Source organism: Cyprinus carpio, chromosome B18 (genome assembly GCF_018340385.1).
Source record: "Cyprinus carpio isolate SPL01 chromosome B18, ASM1834038v1, whole genome shotgun sequence".
NCBI lineage: Eukaryota > Metazoa > Chordata > Actinopteri > Cypriniformes > Cyprinidae > Cyprinus > Cyprinus carpio.
The window spans coordinates 10,834,323-10,853,817 of NC_056614.1; the positions used below are offsets into that span (position 1 = coordinate 10,834,323).

Consider the following 19,495-nt stretch of genomic DNA (forward strand, 5'->3'; position numbering starts at 1 on the left):
ACTGGTTACCGTGTTATCTGGTGACCATCTTCCTGGTTCAGGTCTCCTCTCCAGATGTGATGGAATGACCACAGCAGATTCACCGATTCTGAGAGCACAAACTGACATGATATTGAGCTGTCTAATAAACGCAGACTTGCTCATTGCATGATTTTGATATTCTTTTAAAGATTACAAGTTATTGGTGTGATCGCCCGTAGCGGCTTAAGTAAGTAGGATAAACAAAAAAAAATTAAAATAATAAAGTAAGTCTGTGTTGGCGCGCCATGAGACGACGGTAATGACCACCGAGCTACCAATCTACACTGGTTCAGCTACAGATTTCTGGATTGAAGACAGGACTTCGGTGTCACATTGTGCAGCTGCTGAATCAAGGAAATGTGACCGTGTTAATTGTGACCTGTGTTTACCTATTATGAAAATAAACCATAGTAGAACGCTGACTACATTTTATGGCAGGGGTCTCCAACCCTGCTCCTGGAGAGGTACTGTCCTGCAGATTTCAGCTCCAACCCCAATCAAACACACCTGAAGCAGCTAATCAAGGTGTTCAGGGCTACTTGATAATTACAGACAGGTGTGTTGGAGCAGGTTTGGAACTGAAGTCTGCAGGACGGTAGCTCTCCAGGAGCAGGGTTGGAGATCCCTGTTTTATGGTTTATGATGTTTGTGTTGGTTTAGTGTTGGCTCAGACAACTGTAAATTTGTGGCTACTGTGGTTTGGAAACGTAACTTGATTTGAATGAAGTGTAAACGTAAACGATTCGCAAGCAGAAAATACTGTTTATATTTCTTTCTTTTTTTTTAAGAAATTGGCTAGTGAATGCAAGTCTCAAGGTACAAAGTATTGCATTTATATACAGATTTTTTTTATTACAGAATAAAGTTAATATTTCAAATACTTGTATAATCAAATGAAATACCAGCTAGTGAACACAGATAACAAGTTAACACGTTTATAGAGTAATGTTTATACGCAGTATTTTAGCTAGCATAATCGTTTACGTTTACACTTCTTTCAAATCAAGTAAAATGGCTAAATAACCTGCAACTGTAAACTGCTCTATAAAGTTTAACGTTAATTAGACCGAGGCTGCCAAAATCATGTTCAGTGTATGTGGGATTAATAATTTCCCCTTTCTCCCTCAAGTGGCAGGCCTGTAAATTCTGTCATCTCATTATTGGTGTTTTTCACATGCATGCTTTTTATGCTAGTTTCATTCTAAAATAGATCTGATACTTTAGTTTCAACAAATGTTTAATAAACAAGTGGTTCACTTTTTTTTAGGTCCTGACTGTCACCAGTTGTGTCAATGCTTCAGTGAGTTGCTTATAAGAAAAGATATTCATTTGTTACCACCTAGTAGTTTAAATGTTTTATTCATTTTTTTTTTTTTTTTTTAAATCATCAGGTGGAGAGAGTCTGGGCAGCAGCAACAAGTCAACTATTACAAATAGAGATGGGTTTCAAGATCTGGTACTAATCTGGTTCCTGACTTGTTCAGTACTGAAAAGAATGATATAAGCTACAGGATCAATAGTGCTGCTATCAGTATTTTTGTAATGTTGATTCATTAACCTTTAGACACAACCACAGATCATCCAAATCATCTCCAAGTGGATGTCAGCATGGATCCAGGATCAAGAGATGATTAATCATGAAGTCTGTTCCACAGGAAACAGTTTATCCTGGGTGGCAGGGAATACTTTTTTGTTTCAGCATCACTCAGGCAAGACTAAATACATTTAAATTGATTTCAGTTTGTTATATGTTTCAGGTCATCCTGACCATTCTGCTGTCCTGGACGTGAGGACATGCTGGAACTGCATTTCTCATGGTTGACAGAATTGTGCAGCAGTATCCAGATATACAAACAGCCTTCCTGGACCCACACGACTAAAGGCTCAAGAGAAGAGACAGGTTATGCACAGGCTTGGATTTAGGGATGCAGTGATACATTTTTTCAGAACCGATCCGATCTTATCCCCAAAATTCTGAGTATCTGCCGATTCCGATCCGATACCAGTGCAGTTTTTTTTTTTTTAATCAGTATAGACTTTCTATACTTCTGTGTGTTGACCTGCGCCGTATTCACAAAACATCTAAAGGATAAAAGTAGCTCATAACTTGCCGATTTAGGAGAAAATCTCAAAAATAATGGGTGTGTCAGTCCTAAATTTAGGACTTCTAAATCTTTGCTCTAAGAGTATTTCACGAAGTGTTTTAGGGCTAAAACTAGCTCCTAAATCTGTGAAACGTTAGGAGCAGTAAAGAGGACTCTTAAGTCATTAAGACCAAGCCGCAGACTATCCTAAAATGGCTGTTGCAGGCAAACCTGTTTCGCGTGCAGTTTGGTTTTCTTTTAAGTTTGCGTGTCTTACTATCAGCCAGGATTATTCTACTCTGTTAATTAAAAGGCTGTTTAAATGCATATCCACTAACTGTTTACGAGAAGCACACATGAAAGAGGCTGACAATTAGCTGAACATACAGGCTACTTGTTTATTTAGTGACACTTAGCCTGCATTTTAAAATCTTTATTTGAATGTGGCCATTAACACTTATTTTTAAACCTTTATTTGAATATGGCAACATAATATTGCGCTCTACAGTATTACTATGTATACATCTCTGACAGAGACTATCAGCCAATCACTGTGTGCATAGTTAGCAAGCATGCTGACATCATCCATACCAACGAGGTCAACCCCGCCCCCTTACTCTTAGCTTAAGACTTCTATCTATTCCTTAATAAAAGTTTGTCTCAGAAGCTTTGCGAATAGTTTTTAAGAGAAAACTCTAAGCTAAAAACTTTTAGTGCTATTTAGGAGAACTCTTAGTGTTAAGATAAAAAGTTTTGTGAATACGGGCCCAGATCATCACTCTTTTGTGTTAAACACAATCTGCTAAATAGACAACTACATTTAAATGAAAAATAACAAATGAAAATTATATACAAAGCACTGAATGCATCAAGAAGTGCTGCATGGGGTATGAAATCTCGGTGCTCTTTGGTTGTATGGGATAGTATGTATTTAAGGACAAGAACTCCAAGGCATTAGAATTGTAGTGAAAAGTTAAAAAGCCTTTATTACATCACTGGCTTTATACGTTAAAACTCTTTTGGTGAGAGGTTATTATATACAATCATAATCTATGACAAAATACTATTATAAACTAGGTTATTGGATAATTGAGGAGCAAAAGATACTTTACAAAAATCATGGGTGCAAAATTTTTTTATAAAATCTAAACATTTAGTGAAACAACATTATTTAGTGGGCAACAAATAAAGTTAATAAGTGTAGGACTAAATCTGGTGAAATGTTATACATTGCTCTTTGTATTGTTGTAAAATACATTCATTAAAAACCAATAGCATATATATATATATATATATATATATATATATATATATATATATATATATATATAAATTATATACTATAAAATCAAAGGCCATTTCTTTTAAATGTATAGCACAGTAATGAAGACAGCAACATGTGATAGATAGGACAGAACAAGAAAGACTATTAATCTTTCATTGCTCTGAAGTATTATAATATGAACAGGTATGGCTCCTATACAGCGCACAGCGCTTATGCGCAACCAGTGCACAGAATAATGCGCTTGAAGCATCACAGAGTTACAGAGTGCAGCACTACACATAGAAATGTTCAAAACAGCAAGGGAAGAGATAATGATGTGTAGTGTATTACATCTGTAGAATATTTTGAACCTTTTCTTTTAAGAGTTTTAAATCTCAGTTATTTCGCTCTTGAAGAGAGTGTCATTGTTTTGACTGTAGTAACTAGCGCTGGGATGATATGCTAATCTGCCAATTCAATACTATCCCGATACTTATATATTATACTGATTCAGTATATATTGCGATAATTGAGTATTGTGATTATATAACTATTGCGATTCAATATTACAATTTATTTATTGTTATTTTTGTTTGCTTATTAAAGACTAGACAATGGAAAATAGTTTATTATACCCTTAAAAGAGACTGTATGAGTCATATTAACAAAAAAAAAGCATCGCATCTTTCTGAACTTTTATTTCAGGAGCATACACAGTGTATAGTTAAAGTACTTCGAACCATGAAACTTTCAAGTACCAAAACCTGAACTTGCACATGAATATAATATGTTCAACAAAATGAGAAGAAAAATACTCTCTGAAATAAAACAAAGTTAATATTAAGGGACTTATATTGTCTGACTACAACACAACTAAAGTAGTTTCAAACAAAATAACAGCTGTGCCTCTGAGCATCTCCATTCAAATACAGCAGTGTTTCGTTTATGAATGAAATGCATTTTTAAGCTTATCTAGTGAGTCAATGATTCAATTGCCCATTCTCAAAGACAGTCACGTCCTTCGTTCCTGAATGAATCAGCCGTTAGAACAAATCAATTGAATCAATGATTCGGTGATGAAATCAGTGACTTGCCGCCACCTGCTGCCAGTTTAAGTTTAATGTGCTTTAATGGCTCTAGAATTGTGTGTGTAAAATGAACAATTACGAGCTGAGCAGAGTACCTTAAGACAGTGATTTTCAGTTCTGGACCTTGGGACCCACAGCACTGCACATTTTATGCATCTCTCCTAACTGACACAAGTTTAGTTTAGTTCATGGAGCTCTTTCCTAAGGAGCTGATTATCTGAATCAACAACAAGAGAGACATACAAAGTGTGCAGTGCTGCTGGTCCCCAGGACCACAATTATAAACCTCTGCCTTTATGAGAACCTCCCGTTTTTAAATTTTAACAAATTTTGGAGTTGGCCTAAATTTGACCAATGTTAAGGCTCTCCCCATTCCTAAATCATACACAACCACATCCCTTTGCTGTATTTCCCACAAGATTTTTTTTTTTTTTGAGACTATGGAGCCTTGTTCTATCTGGGGGAATAGTCTCGTGTAAGAAATTATGTACATTTTAAAGTTAAATTCGTCTGTCTGGTGCACTTTGAGAGTTCAATATTAAGAGCTCCGACGCATGCTCAGCATGGAAATTTAACAAAGAAAAAAAACTCATTGCAATGACTCAACCCTCTTTTTAGTTACTTTAGACCCTTAAGAGTTTTGTTAATAGGTTTTAAGCTAACTCTCCTAGCTAGGACACCTAGTAGTAAGATAAAATTCTCTGTGAAAATGGCCCCAGAATCTGCCTTTCCTTTAGAAGCTGGAGAACCACTTAAGACTTTAAAAGGAAGATTCACAGTTTGTAGCCACCATCAAAAAAAGTCTCAGGTGACTTATCCAAATTGTCTATAAAATTATTTGTTTAATTACTTTTATTTGTTTATGTTTGTGTAGATTCGAGGGAAAGATGAAAAATAAGGAAGTCTGGGAACGACTGAAGAAGACAGCAGTGAGGGAAGGAAGTTATCACCAGAATGTAAGTTCTTTGAGAATGTGTCCATTCTTTATTACAAGTTGTGTTTTCATTTAAATGTAGCAATGTACACAGCTGGTCAAAAGTTTTAAATATATTTTAAAGTATAATTTATTTCTGTAATGCACAGCTGTATTTTCAGCATAATTACTCCAGCCTTCAGTGTCACATGATCTTCAGAAATCATTCTAATACTGTATACTGATTTGCTGTTTGAGAAATATTTGATTATTATCAATGTTGAAAACAGTTGTGCTGCCCAATATTTGTGTCTACACTACAGTTCAAAAGGTTGGAGTGACTAAGATTTTTTTTTTTCTTTGGGAAGACATTAAAGTAGTAGAAAAACTTTTTAATGTTTTGAAGTTTGTATCCATATAATAATCATGCAGGAAAAATTCACGATTTACACAGAACTATTAAGTAGCACAACTGTTTCCATGTGCATGAATAATGTAATTATTTCCAATTGTCAAAGTAAGGACTTAATCGCATTATGATATTTACATGTCAGGAGCAAAGCTCTTCACTCCCATTTGCATGCAATTTCCATTATTCGTATTATTTGAATTGTGGTTATTTTTGTACTGCCATTATTCACATAATGTTACCCCACTGCACAGCACAAATGATGGCTGTTTTCATTTATGTCTAATGCAAAACACTTTTGTATGGTTGTATTCCATGCTTTTTCGGCACCATAGAAATATGATTGCAATGCCACTTCAGCTGGGGTTACCTAAACTGCTGTCATGTTCAACACACCGTCTATGGATGAGGGTCAGGAGCAGAGACTGGTGGCAGCAAGTTGTGCTAACAGAGTTTAGTGATTCGGCTCTCCAGAAATGCAAAGCTTTCTTCCCCGCCATCATTTATAATCTGGGGTGCTTTTCCTAAAAGCAACTTTGGTCACAAGTTCCATCATTGCCAATAGAGTTCAGTGGAAGTAACAACCATAGTTAGCTAACGATGCTTTTGGGAAACGCACCCCTGCAGGTGTGTGTCACGTCATTCGTGTACGTCATGAGCACATGCACAATTTGGTCAGAGCCTATATGAGAAAGATCATGTGACACTGAAGACTGGAGTAAAGGCTACTTACAAATTCAGCTTTGAATGAAATTCATTTTAAAGTGTATTCAAAAAAAGAGTATGTTAACTGTTCTTTTAAAATGTAAAAATATTTTACAATATTACTGTTTTGTACTGTAATTTTGATCAAATAAATATAGCCTTGGTGAGCAGAAGAGACTTCTGTTGAAAAAAAAAAAAAAGATTCCAGATGTTTGAATGGTTGTGTACATACATTAGCAGCATTAACAAGATGATCCTCCCTTTCAGCTCAGAGAAGGAAATTTACGGTGCAGGCTCAGGATGAAGAAGAGGGGGAAGAACACGTTTGACAGTTTTCTCATACCTTTGCCATGTGTTATAATAAAAACAATAAACCTGACTACAATAATATGCTATATCTTATTAAAAGATTCCAGTTTGCAAGAAATCTGGAGTGTCTGACTCTGCACTAGAGCAACTCTTTGCTGAAGAAGATCATGTGCTGAGGAGGAGTCTTGTTCTACAGCAAAACACTGCATCAAGCCTCCATGTGAAGTGATATCCTCCTGTCCTTCCCTCAGAAGAGCCGGTCTTCTGCTGCTGGGGTAAAAAAGACACTCTTCCTCTTCTCTCACTGCTGTCTTGATTTTGTTTTGGGGGTGTATTAGAACAGGCTCTCATACTAGGTTGTTCAAAAAACACATTATTTTTCACATATTTTACATTATTACACCTCTCTCCCCAGTCTGGCATGAACGGCTCGAAACGTTCCTGTATCAAATGAAGGCCCGCCTTCTGGAATACGAAATGTGTTGTGATTGGTTAGCTGTGCCAGTGTGTGTTGTGATTGGTTAGCTGGGCCAGTGTGTGTGCTGTGTTTGGTAGCACTCTGCGCCTGGTCGGGAATGTCCTGCTTCTTACCATAGCTGCCGCCTGTGACCTTCAGTGTAAATATTGCGTCAAAATCAAATCAATTTGAGCGTGATTTAAACCCCGATGATTATAACCACTCTAAGTTCGTCTGCCTTGGGAAAGCTAGCGTGTCTCCGACTTAGTGACAACACTCGTTGCCTTCTCTAATGCAGCTCAGCCAGGTCTCGTCCCATTCGTTGATCTTTGTGATGTCACAAATCCTGGAAAATATTTGATGTAGTCCAAACGGAGTTGTTCTTTGTAGTTTTTGAAAAGTGATTTCTGTTAAATAAAATATCTCCTTTTGAACTGGACTTTGAGCTTTGTAACTTTACAGATCTTTTTTAAGTTCAAACAGCAACATTACAGACTAACTAAAGTTGAAAAAGTGAAAAAGCATATGAATGGTGCACACCGGTTTGAGCTTGAACTTGCCCCTTATGCAGCCCCTGAAGTGAGACACAGGAAACAGAAATACTGCAAAATAATAATAATAACGAGACGAAATAACATTATAACATTTCGTTTCGTCTCGTTTTGGTTGACGAAAAAGACATTTTAGCATAGTTTTTATTTTGTAAACCACATTTAGTCTCGTTTTTATTCATCAAGAATATTGCATTATACATTTAATTATAGTCATCGTCACATGACCAGCATTTACGTTGCGTATCGTCTAGTTTTAGTCATGTGATAAAGGTTCGTTGACAACGACATTTAGTCATAATTTCCGTTGACGAAAGCAACACTAGCACTGCGTCCGAAATCGCATACTTCCATACTATATAGTAGGTGAAAACCAGTATGCGAAGCAAGTAGTATGTCTGAATTCATAGTATTCGAAACAGTAGTACTACTACTACTACTTCCGCCCGAATTCCGTATCATGCAAAACCTTGTTCATTGTGGTTAAAGTGTACTCGTTTAACATAATGAAAGTAAACGACTGACTTGTTGAAGGTTTACACAATGAGACGATTTTGTAAATTGAGTGTAAAAAGATGTTTAATCATTGTTATCGATCAGATGCCGTGCATCAGCTTGTTAACGCTGCTTTCTTTAAACAGACGGCTCGTTAAGTAATTTAATGAGATAAAGTTACAACACTTTAAGTAATAAAGCCGATTTAATTTATCTTTTACTATTGTTGATATTTTGATAAACATTTGTCGGATAACTTACATGGCAAACTATAGTTAATAAGTGCCTCAGCTAGATCATTGATCATAAATCATCACTAATGTTTAAATCCTGTTTTGAAGTTACAGGGACTGATGAACACAGCCTTGTTCTCATCCACTGATGAAGCCTTCTTCACTGGAAAGCATAATGCTGCAATCAAAGAGTTGAGTAAGTATACAAATGAAAATTAATCTTAACTATACTCACTCTTTACATGTATTTATGTTAGGATCTTCACTGATTTTTTATTATAATATTAATTTCCAGGTATTTACAGTAGCTATTTTGTCACTTGCAAAGTGCTAAATATATGACGTTGAGTAACTTTTTCTCGAAGCACTTGTGCACACTGATTTTGTAGCAGTTTCCAGTTGTTTTTTAAAGAAGCAACATCTTAACATCTGAAGAATGTTGTCTTGAGAATGGGTGCCACACCCATACACCAAGTCACGTTTAAAATTATAATCTCTATTATTTTATTTTTTTAATTTCTACATGGATAAGAGCACAAAGCTTCAGACAAAACCATATTAACCTTTGCGTAAAGTAGTATAATAGAGCTTAAAGCAACACCAAAAGGGAATTTCTTAAAACATTTTTATAATAATGTCAGGAAAATGAACTTCAACAGCTTCAGTTGAGTAACTGTATGTGTACAAGATGAGGATTTTAAATTTGGGTAGCAAAAATGAGTGGGAAAAAAAGTGGAAATCTAAAATTTACCCCAGGCATAAAGTAATACATTTGTGAAATTAAACTCGAAGTAATATGACCCCAAGTGACATTTGTGATATGTTGCTAGAATTTCAAATAACTGTATTACAAATTCCCGGATATGTGTGTGTAATGTGTATATTTATATGTATATGTATATATATAAATACACATGTATAAATGTAAATATTTACATTTGTATTTATTCATATTTATGTGATTTGTAGTATATATAAATATATATTTCTGAAATAACTAATATATGTATATCTTGATTTGACAATCTTAAAATTACCTTCATAAAGCCTGCATAAGCCCTGAAAAAGCTGCTTCCTTTTTCATCACAAGGGCTGTCAGTGGCAGTGAACTGTAAGCAAGAGGGATGCACACAGATGCAGTGCACCTCTTACTACTGCTGTTGCACTTTATGCATCAAAACACCCTGTGGGCTGTGCCCACACACACCTAAATATTTACATACTAACTAACTAACCTACACAAGCTCAAACAATAGCAATATGAGAACATGAACTGATTTGCAGAGTCTTAAGCTGTTCAGTTGTTCTACAGTTAATCATGCGCTTGAAGAGCTGGAACACGGTTGTCTGGTGCGGACACAGCTGCGGCCAGATTGTCCTGCACATCCTCTCATGTGCTGGCTTCTGTGTTTTGGGGTTCTGATGCGTCATCGTCATGATCCTCTAGATCTCTAGACTTCTGGATAAACAATATCCCCATTCAGAAGACCGAGTTTGTTGAGCACCGCACAGCATGCAGCATCTGGCACAAAGGCAGGGCTCACTTCCAGGGCCTTGCAGAAGAAGATGGAGCGCCAGCTTGTCAGCCAGTCTGTGCATGAGTATCATTGGTGTTGATGGTCTGTACTCGCCATCTCCCAGGATGCATTTTCCTGCAGGTGGATACAGGCGGCCAGTGTAAATAGGGCTGATCTTCAGCAGCCTGGCATCGTACACAGACCCAGGATACCCAACAAAGATATCGAGGAACTTCCCCTGGTGGTGGCCTGCAGCTGAACAGAATGAAACTGCTTCCTGTTGAAATAACATTGGGGCGTCACTTGCTGCTGGTTCAATTTGTATGTGACAGCCATCTATTGTTCCAGCTACTACAAGGAAAGCTGGAGACCCAGCCAGATAGGCAAAACCTGGTCCCACTGCCTCCAGGTCATCTGTGGTGGGGAAGGTAATCAGCCTCCTCAAAATCCTGACGACAGCCTGCTCATTCTGTGCACAATGTCATGCAGCTCTTGGATGTCGAAGGCCAGTGACAGCAGGCTGTATGATGCTGCTCACAGTCTGTAAATATGTAGGTTTTTTAGAATATAATTTGAATAGGTTACACATTTTTGCTGATTTATATATATTTTTATTTGTTTATTTATTTTTGTTGATTTGTGTGTATTTTTGTTTTTATATTTATTTATTTATTATTTTTTTGCATGTTTGTCACACTTTAATGTTTCAGATTATCAAACACATTTATATATTAGTAAAAGATAGCACAAGTGAACACAACATGCAGTTTTTAAATGAAGGTTTTTATTATTAAAGGAAAACAAAATCCCAAATTACATGGCCCTGTGTGAAAAAGTGTTTGCCCCCCTGTTAAAACTGTGGTTTATCACACCTGAGTTCAATGTCTCTAGCTATAAAGCAAATATTATAAGCTATAAGCAAATATTATGGGCCAGCTAAATAAGTTAGCTAAAAGACTCGTAAAAATCAAGTGATCGTTATCAAGACATTGAGTTGATATAGTGATTTTGCTGTTGTAAAAATTCTTATTGCCACTCGAGACACATTTAGTTAGGCTATATTATTATTATTATTATTATTATTATTATTATTATTGTTATTATTGTTATTATTATTTTAGTTATATTTAAGATACAAATCAATCCCAATTATGTTCTGAGTTAACTAAATTAACAGAAGAGGATAAGAGGAAAGATGACAATAGTAGTAGTCTATTAATAAAATCCTAACGATACCCATCCCTACGCATTAGTAGTAGTACACAGACAGTGTTATAAAAATTTAAATAACTGTAAATGCACCGAATTAGCCAAAAAGCTACTTTTCATCAACAGTTCCTTTGCAATTATTTTAATGATTAGATGACAAAAAAATATTATTATTGAAAAATTGTTTAGAAGAATTTTAATGAATGAAAGTTATGAAAATAATGTAAAGCATCTTGCATTGACCATTTGTCAAAGCAGCTAATTAAAACATGCTTATATTTTTGCACAGTTTTCCTTTAGATGAGCATGAAGCAGCAAGACTGAAACAATGGTTGGTGAACATGAGACGGAAGCACTGGAAACCAACAACATAATCTGGTCTTTGCAGCGCTTATTTTGAAGTGCATGCCTTCACCCAGGACTCAAGGGTAAAAAAAAAAAAAAAAAAAAAAAATATGTTGGATAACATATATATATATATTTTTTTTTTTTTTTTTTTTTTTTTTAGTTAAAGAGGACAAAAGTTGTGTTTGTGGGTGTCCTCAACAGGTTTCAAGAGACAGGCATAAGCTTTGTACTGTAAGAATATACAGTACTGTAGCTTGCTGATGACAAAAGTGTGTAAAATGCTAAAGTCAAAACCTATACTGAAGTGAAGAAAGGAAAATGAGAAATTAAATGCTACAATAGATGATTCACAGTGTACAGTAGGCTACTGGCAGGTGCTGGAACAACAGGACACTCCTACAGACTCAACAGACTCACAAACTTTATTATAAATCTGATTGTGCGGTTGAGTATTTGGCTGAGCATTTTTATTTTACATTTGAAAATAATTGAAAAATATTCAAACTTAAAATTTTAATTTGATATCCTCATTTGATAATGGACAGCCTTTTTCTCAAGAGATTGAGAACACATTTCAATGCCATCTAATATGGTTTAACAAATATAATGGTATTTTTTTTTTTTTTTTTTTAATCTGTATTTCCTTTTCTTTACTATTTTGGTTCTTTAGGGGAATCGTCACCTTAAGAGTACAGCAGTCCCAACCATCTTCTCAAGTCATCTGGTGAGGTCCGAGGGTAAGAGGGTAAGATGTAAGATTTTTCAAAGTGACTCCTCCTTCTTATTGTGCAAAGTGTCAGGGGACACTAAAGAGGATTCCCCAGTTGACAAATGCCACCTTAGTGTGAAATCTGCTGCCGATTACAGCAATGCCACCCTGACTGAAGATGCCAATAGGAAAATCCCACTCTGCAATGACATCTGTCAAGCTGACACTGCTGTAACAATGGATATCAATAATGACGATCATAGTTATGCAGCTTCAACTGCTAAATACACTGAAAATGACTGCTTTCAGGTTGATCACAGCTACAACCTAAAGTCTCCAAGAACTTTAAAATGGAAAAATCAGGACACAGAGCAAATTCTATAAAATTACAGGAAAAAGCATAGAAGGCAAAGCCAAAAGTCCAGACGGTTAAATAAAAAGGTCTCCACCTTAAAGGGTGTCACCAAAGAACTCAAGAAGAAGCTGTTTATATCAAATCAATGTGCATCTTTGCTTGAGTCAATTAATGAATTGCCAAAACACATCTTATGAAAAATACAACAGGGGAAAACGTCAGCAAAGTACTCAGAGGAACTGAAGCAGTTTGCCAGCAAACTACACTTTTACTCCCCAAAGGCATATGAGTATGTCTGCGACAAATTTCATGAAGCTCTGCCACACAGTCACACCATCTGCAATTGGGACAGCAGCATCTCAGCCGATCCTGGATTTACTGTGGCATCTTTCACAGCATTAAAAAGTCATGTGCAAGCAAACAAAGACATAGGAAAAGAAACTGTCTGTGCCCTAATGGTGGATGAAGTATACATTCATAAGATGCCAGAATTTGCAGGGGACCAGTTCCATGGCTATGTGGACATAGGGACTGGAGAAACTGACAACACACTGGCCACCCGGGCCTTGGTCCTCATGGTTGTAGCTGTCAATGCCTACGTTTACATGCACCCAAGTAATCCGTTTGTAATCGGATTGACGGGGCAATCGGATTGAAAAACATTAATATAAACACCTTAATCGATCCGATTGAGCTCGATCGGAATGAAATTTTGATCGGATTGAAGGGGGTGGTTTACTCCTCTTCTAATACGATTGACCGTGCATGTAAACACTCGATCGGATTAAACCACGAAACTGAAAGAACTGTGCATGTGCAATGACGCAGAAATAACGTAATGACGCATGATGCACGGACGAGAGGCTCTTCCTTTTGAATAAAATATTGTATAAATGCGTGTCCTGTCATTATAAAACTCTCCTTTCACTTGGCAACTGTGAAGTGGAGCAGGACAACCTTGTCTTGGATACTCATCCACAGGCAACCCGTTTTAGGCGTGGGGAGGCTTTTTTTTTTTTTTTTTTTTTGCGTGATAAATATGACCAGCACAGCACAGTGGTTTATATGTATATTTATCCATAAACAGGTAAATATTAATTCTGCTGTTAAAAACTAAAGAAACTATGTAGGAGAGTGGTTATTATGTGCAGACAGTGAGAAACTCGATATTGTCTATATGTCACTTTCACTTTTCACTTTCACTATTTGAGGAGTGTGCGCATGTAAAAAAAAAAAAAACCTATTCCAATTTGAAGCTTGTGACATATAAACGTGCACATCAACCCGATGACTTTATTTAACGTTCATGTAACCGCTACAATCAGATTCATCAATCGTAATGAATTCAGTCCGATTGAACTAAAAAGTGTGCATGTAAATGTAGTCATTGAGTCATGGAAAATTCCCATCTCATACTTCCTCATCACAGGTATGGATGGACAAGAGAGAGCAAATGTAATAAGGGAGATCCTAAGCAGGCTTCATGAGGTTGGTGTTAAAGTTGTCTCACTTATGTGTGATGTCCCCACAAGCAACTTGACTATGATAAGGGAATTTGGCGCTGACATAAATATCAACAACATGAAGCCCTACTTCTTGCATCCTGAGTCAAGTCAAGTCTGCTTTATTGTCAATTCTTCCACATGTACAGTACATACATACAGAGAATTGAAATTGCGTTACTCTCAGACCCCCGGTTAAATAAAAGCAGCGCAAGGCACATGGCAGATGGAGTATGGCAGATAGAGTGCAAAAGTGTGGATAAAAGTGTTTTTAGTGAGTTTTTTAGTGTTTTTAAGTATGTTTTTAGTTATGATTGGCTCAAGAGCAGTTATTTTATTTAAACTGACTGATGAGGTGGTAGAATGACGTCAGTTCCATGGTGAATGAGGTAGTGAGCAGACCAATGCTGCACAAAGTGACTGGTGCATGTCATCGTATGTTAGAGGGAGGGGTGGTGGAAGGACCTGGAGATATGGGATCTGGTGGGGGGGGTTCATAGTTCAGTGGTGCCTGGGGCAGAAGAGGGACGGGGGGGCAAGTTCGGGAGTGAGTTCAACTTACTGACAGCCTACACCCTACACTTAGGACCCTACACTTAAAGTACATGTGTTCCTGGATGCGTGCCACATGCTAAAGCTTCTTTGGAATGCCTTTGCATCTTCTCTAGAATTTGAGACAGAAGATGGAAGGAAGATTAAGTGGAAGTACATTGAAGCACTCAATGAACTTCAAGAGAAAGAAAGTCTGCGACTAGGAAACAAGCTAAGGATGTCTCATTTACAATAGAGAAAGCAGAAAATGAAAGTCCACCTGGCAGCACAGCTCTTCAGCAGCAGTGTGGCAGATGCCATGGAGTCCTGGGAGCAAGGCTTGAAGTTGGAGGAGTTCAAGGGTTGTGCTGCAACTGTGAAGTTTGTGCGCACTGTAGATGCAGCTTTTGATGTACTGAACAGCGGAAATCCTCTAGGAAAAGGTTTCAAAGCTCTGATCAAGCCAACAACCTGAGACCATTTTGAAGCAGGCAGAAACTATGCTTCGTGGGTTGAAGGTCCAGCAGTACAACAATATGGTGGCACTTCACACAACAAAAAAGAAGACTGCCATATATGGCTCTATTGCTAATGGCAGAAGTGCACGCAACATCTACCATGATCTTGTTGAGACAGCCAATGCACCATGCAGATATCTTCTGACCTACAAACTGAGTCAGGACCACTTGGAGCTCTTCTTTGCTGCCGTAAGAGCGAATGGTGGGCACAATGACAGTTCAGGGGAGCATATAAACTACTGCTTGTAAGGCACCAAGTGAAAACAGGCACAGGCAACTGTTTGCTGCGAGACAACACGTACAGTACATTCTCAACTCAACACCTGCAGCTGTAAATGTTTCCTGCAGAATGGAAGTTCAGTTGGTGGAAGAAAGTGTGCCTGAAGATGACACCCTTCTGACCTCCCAGATGTATGCAGCCTTTCTGAATACAAAGAGGCAGCGATCAGCTACATCACAGGGTTTGTGGTAAAGAAGACGAAGGCAAAAATCACCTGCTTGCCTTGCTCACAGGCATTAACAACTGATGGTCCTGCACATGATTTCATTCATCTAAAAGACAGATGCGGTCTGCAGAAACCATCACCAGGCATGACCACAGAGAAATGCATTCAGAGGAGGATCAAAACAAATGGAGGTCAGCTTCCCTCTGGACGTGGAGTCACATTAATCATTGTCAATCAGGTTCTTGCAGATTGTGCCGATAAAGATCTTTTTCCACATCTGAACAGCCATGTGTTTGAAATGTGTTGAAGTGAACCACATTCATCTATTGGTAAAAATGACCTCTTTGTGGTATTGCAAAGTCAGATTTAACCACTATGCAAGAAGGGAAACCGAAAAAGCTAAATCTGGCAAGATGGTTCGCAAGACAGCTGACTAAATTGATCCATTTTTATGGGGAGTAATTTGAGTATATTTGTCACCATCACCTGTTACCCCCCCCCCCCCCACCACAAATTTTTCATCTGCTAGCGATGAATTAATCCCCATTCACACTTTGAGCATGAAATCAAGCTAATGCTGTAAAAATTAACCATGGTTTTACTTTGGTAAAAGTGTAGTAACCTTTTTTTTTTTTTTTTTTTTTTCTCAGATTACCATTTGTATAGCCACAATTTTATTACAAATACCATGGTTAAACTATGGTTAGTGTAGCAAAACTCGGGTTAATTTGTGGTTACTATGGTTTAACTACAATGTTTTGGTTTTATTTACATGTAGGTTAAAACCATGGTTAATTTTCATGAGAGCAGTATTGCTTGTGTGCGTTGGTGCTCTTATTCCAGTGTTTAAAATGGCTAAATGAATGTGGGCTGTAACTGCCTTAAAAAATTGAACGATGTTAAACATTTAATTCATTTTTACACAGTACAAATAAAGGTGCTTAAAAGGTTCTTCACAGCGATACCATAGAAGAACCATTTTTGGTTCCAGTAAGAACCATTCAGTCAAAGGTTCTTTAACGAACCATTTTTTTCTTATCTTTTTATAATCTGAAGAGCCTTCTTTAGCCACAAAGAATCTTTTAAGAAACAGAAAGGTTCTTCAGATATAAAAGGGTTCTTAATGGAACAGTTTAAACAAAAAGATTCCTCTACGGCATCGTGAAGCACCTTTATTTTTAAGAGTGTAACGCGTTGATAATGCGACTACTTTGAATATTCATATTTTGGCATTGTATATAGAGTGAAATGATTGTGAATGAAAAATAACACAGAATAGTGACTATATATATTTAATAGACAAAGAAAGGTTCATTCTGATCTTATTTATCAGATTTCACACACACTGCAGCATCGCGATTTCTAGTTTAGAGCACTGACACTAAAACAGTCAGTATAATTACCAGTCACTGCTTTCTCAAATCAAATAATGCTGGAATAAAACTTAAAGGGATACTCCACCCCAAAATGAAAATTTTGTCATTAATCACTTACCCCCATGTCGTTTCAAACCCGTAAAAGCTCCGTTCGTCTTCAGAAAACAATTTAAGATATTAAGAAATCCAGGAGGCCTGTTACTGTCCCATAGACTGCAAAGTAAATAACAGTGTCAAGGTCCAGGAAAGGTATGAAAGTCATCGTCAGAATACTCCATCTGCCATCAGACGTGCAATCTGGGTTATATGAACCGATGGGAACACTTTTTGTAAGCGAAGAAAACAAAAATAATGACTTTATTCAGCAATTCAATTACGGTCTCCTCTGTGTTTCTCCATCACACTGTATGCTGTGTATGCACTTTGCCACAAGGACGCGCTGTTTTCTTTCAAATCAAAGCTAAATACATGTAGAAACAGCGCATCCTTGTGGCACGAATGATAAAGAAGAGTATACGCAGCATACGGTGATATGGAGAGACACAAAAAAAAAGTGTTCCTGTCACTTCATATAACCCAGATTGCACGTCTGATGGCAGATGGAGTATTCTGACGATGATTTTCATACCTTTTATGGACCTTGACACTGTTATTTACTTGGCAGTCTATGGGACAGTCACAAGCCTCCAGGTTTTCAAATCAACCTCTAAATGTCTGTTCCGTAACAGATGACATAATTAAATTGCTGGTGATTCTAATTCAATTAAATTTTTCAATTCAAGTTTATTTGTATAGCGCTTTTTACGATACAAATCATTGCAAAGCAACTTTACAGAAAATTAAGTTTCTACAATATTTAGTAGTAGCTTATCAGTGGTGACTGTCAGTTTATGTGCATACGGCAGAAATGTTCAGAAAAATCTATAAAAGACGTAAACAAACAGACGATTAACACTATTAACAGCAATTATGCAATCAAACTTATGGCAAAATGTGGTAGTTCTGTATGTTGTCTCTGGGTTAGCATCATCTGAGGTCCTCTGAGGGGTTGGCATCATCTCTTCTCAGGTGTTCTGGATCCAGACTGGAGCTTGTGTAAATCCCGTGGGAAAACAGAGAAACAAATAGAGACATAATTAGCGTAGCTGCTGTTCCAGCCAAGTAAAATTAATAAGTTTAACCCAAGCTAAAGAATAATAATGCGCATTTGATCAGATATAACTGCAGTCCAAAATTATGAAATGCATTATTTGAATGCTTGGCCAAAGAGGTGTGTTTTTAATCTAGATTTAAACGGAGGAAGGGTGTCTGAACCCCGAACATTATCAGGAAGGCTATTCCAGAGTTTGGGAGCCAAATGCGAAAAAGCTGTACCTCCCTTTAGTGGAATTTGCTATCCAACGTTTTGTGACCTTAGGGAGCGTGATGGGTTGTAGCGTGGTAGAAGACTAGTTAGGTACGCAGGAGCTAAGCCATTAAGGGCCTTATAAGTAAGTAATAATATTTTGTTAATGGTACGGAGTTTTGTGTGTATGATGTGGAGGGACTGTAAAATTGGGGTAATATGATCATATTTTCTTGACCTGATAAGGACTCTAGCCGCTGCATTTTGGACTACCTGTAGCTTGTTTATTGAAGATGCAGGACAACCACCTACCAGTGCATTACAATAGTCCAATCTAGAGGTCATGATTGCATGAACTAGCTTTTCTTCATCAGAAACAGGTAACGTTTCGTAGCTTGGCAGTGTTTCTAAGATGGAAGAATGCTGTTTTTGTAACATGGGAAATATGATTTTCAAAAGACAAGTTACTGTCTAATATAACACCCAGATTTTTGACAGTAGAGGAAGTAACAGTACATCCGTCTAATTGCAAATTGTAATCTACGAGATTCTGTGTAATGTTTTCTGGTCCAATAAATAATATCTCTGTCTTATCTGAATTTAATAGGAGAAAATTATTGCTCATCCAATCTTTTACATTTTTAACACTCTGTTAGCTTAGATAATTTTGAAGTTTCACCTTGTCTTGTTGAGATATATAGTTGAGTATCATCAACACTTCCAGGAAATACTTAACCTCCCTGAACCTGAACAACCAGCCAATATCACAACAACAGAGGATATCCTGGAAATCAACACCAACCCCCCTGACTCTGCTGAAGTTAAAGCTGCCATTCAAACCCTGAAAAGTGGTAAGGCATGTGGCATAGATGCTATTCATGCCGAAATGCTTAAGGCTGACATTCTAACATCAACAAGAGTGCTGACGGACCTATTCCAAAACATCTGGAACAGTAACACCATCCCTGAAGATTGGTCCAAAGGCCTCATTGTCAAAGTCCCCAAGAAAGGCAACATTAAGAACTGTGACAACTGGCGTGGAATTACTCTTTTGTCTATCCCAAGCAAGGTTTTCTGCAGAGTCCTTCTCAATCGCATGGAGACAGCCAT

General features: G+C 37.2%; 1 long non-coding RNA gene across 1 annotated transcript; it reads left to right on the plus strand.

Moving 5' to 3' along the window:
• The first annotated feature begins 1,722 nt into the window (after positions 1-1,722).
• LOC109101750 lies at positions 1,723-10,599 on the plus strand. Its single transcript, XR_006157041.1, has 5 exons — positions 1,723-1,921; positions 5,332-5,413; positions 6,752-7,068; positions 8,638-8,725; positions 9,842-10,599. It is a non-coding gene; the product is annotated as an uncharacterized LOC109101750 (long non-coding RNA).
• The last annotated feature ends 8,896 nt before the right edge of the window (positions 10,600-19,495 follow it).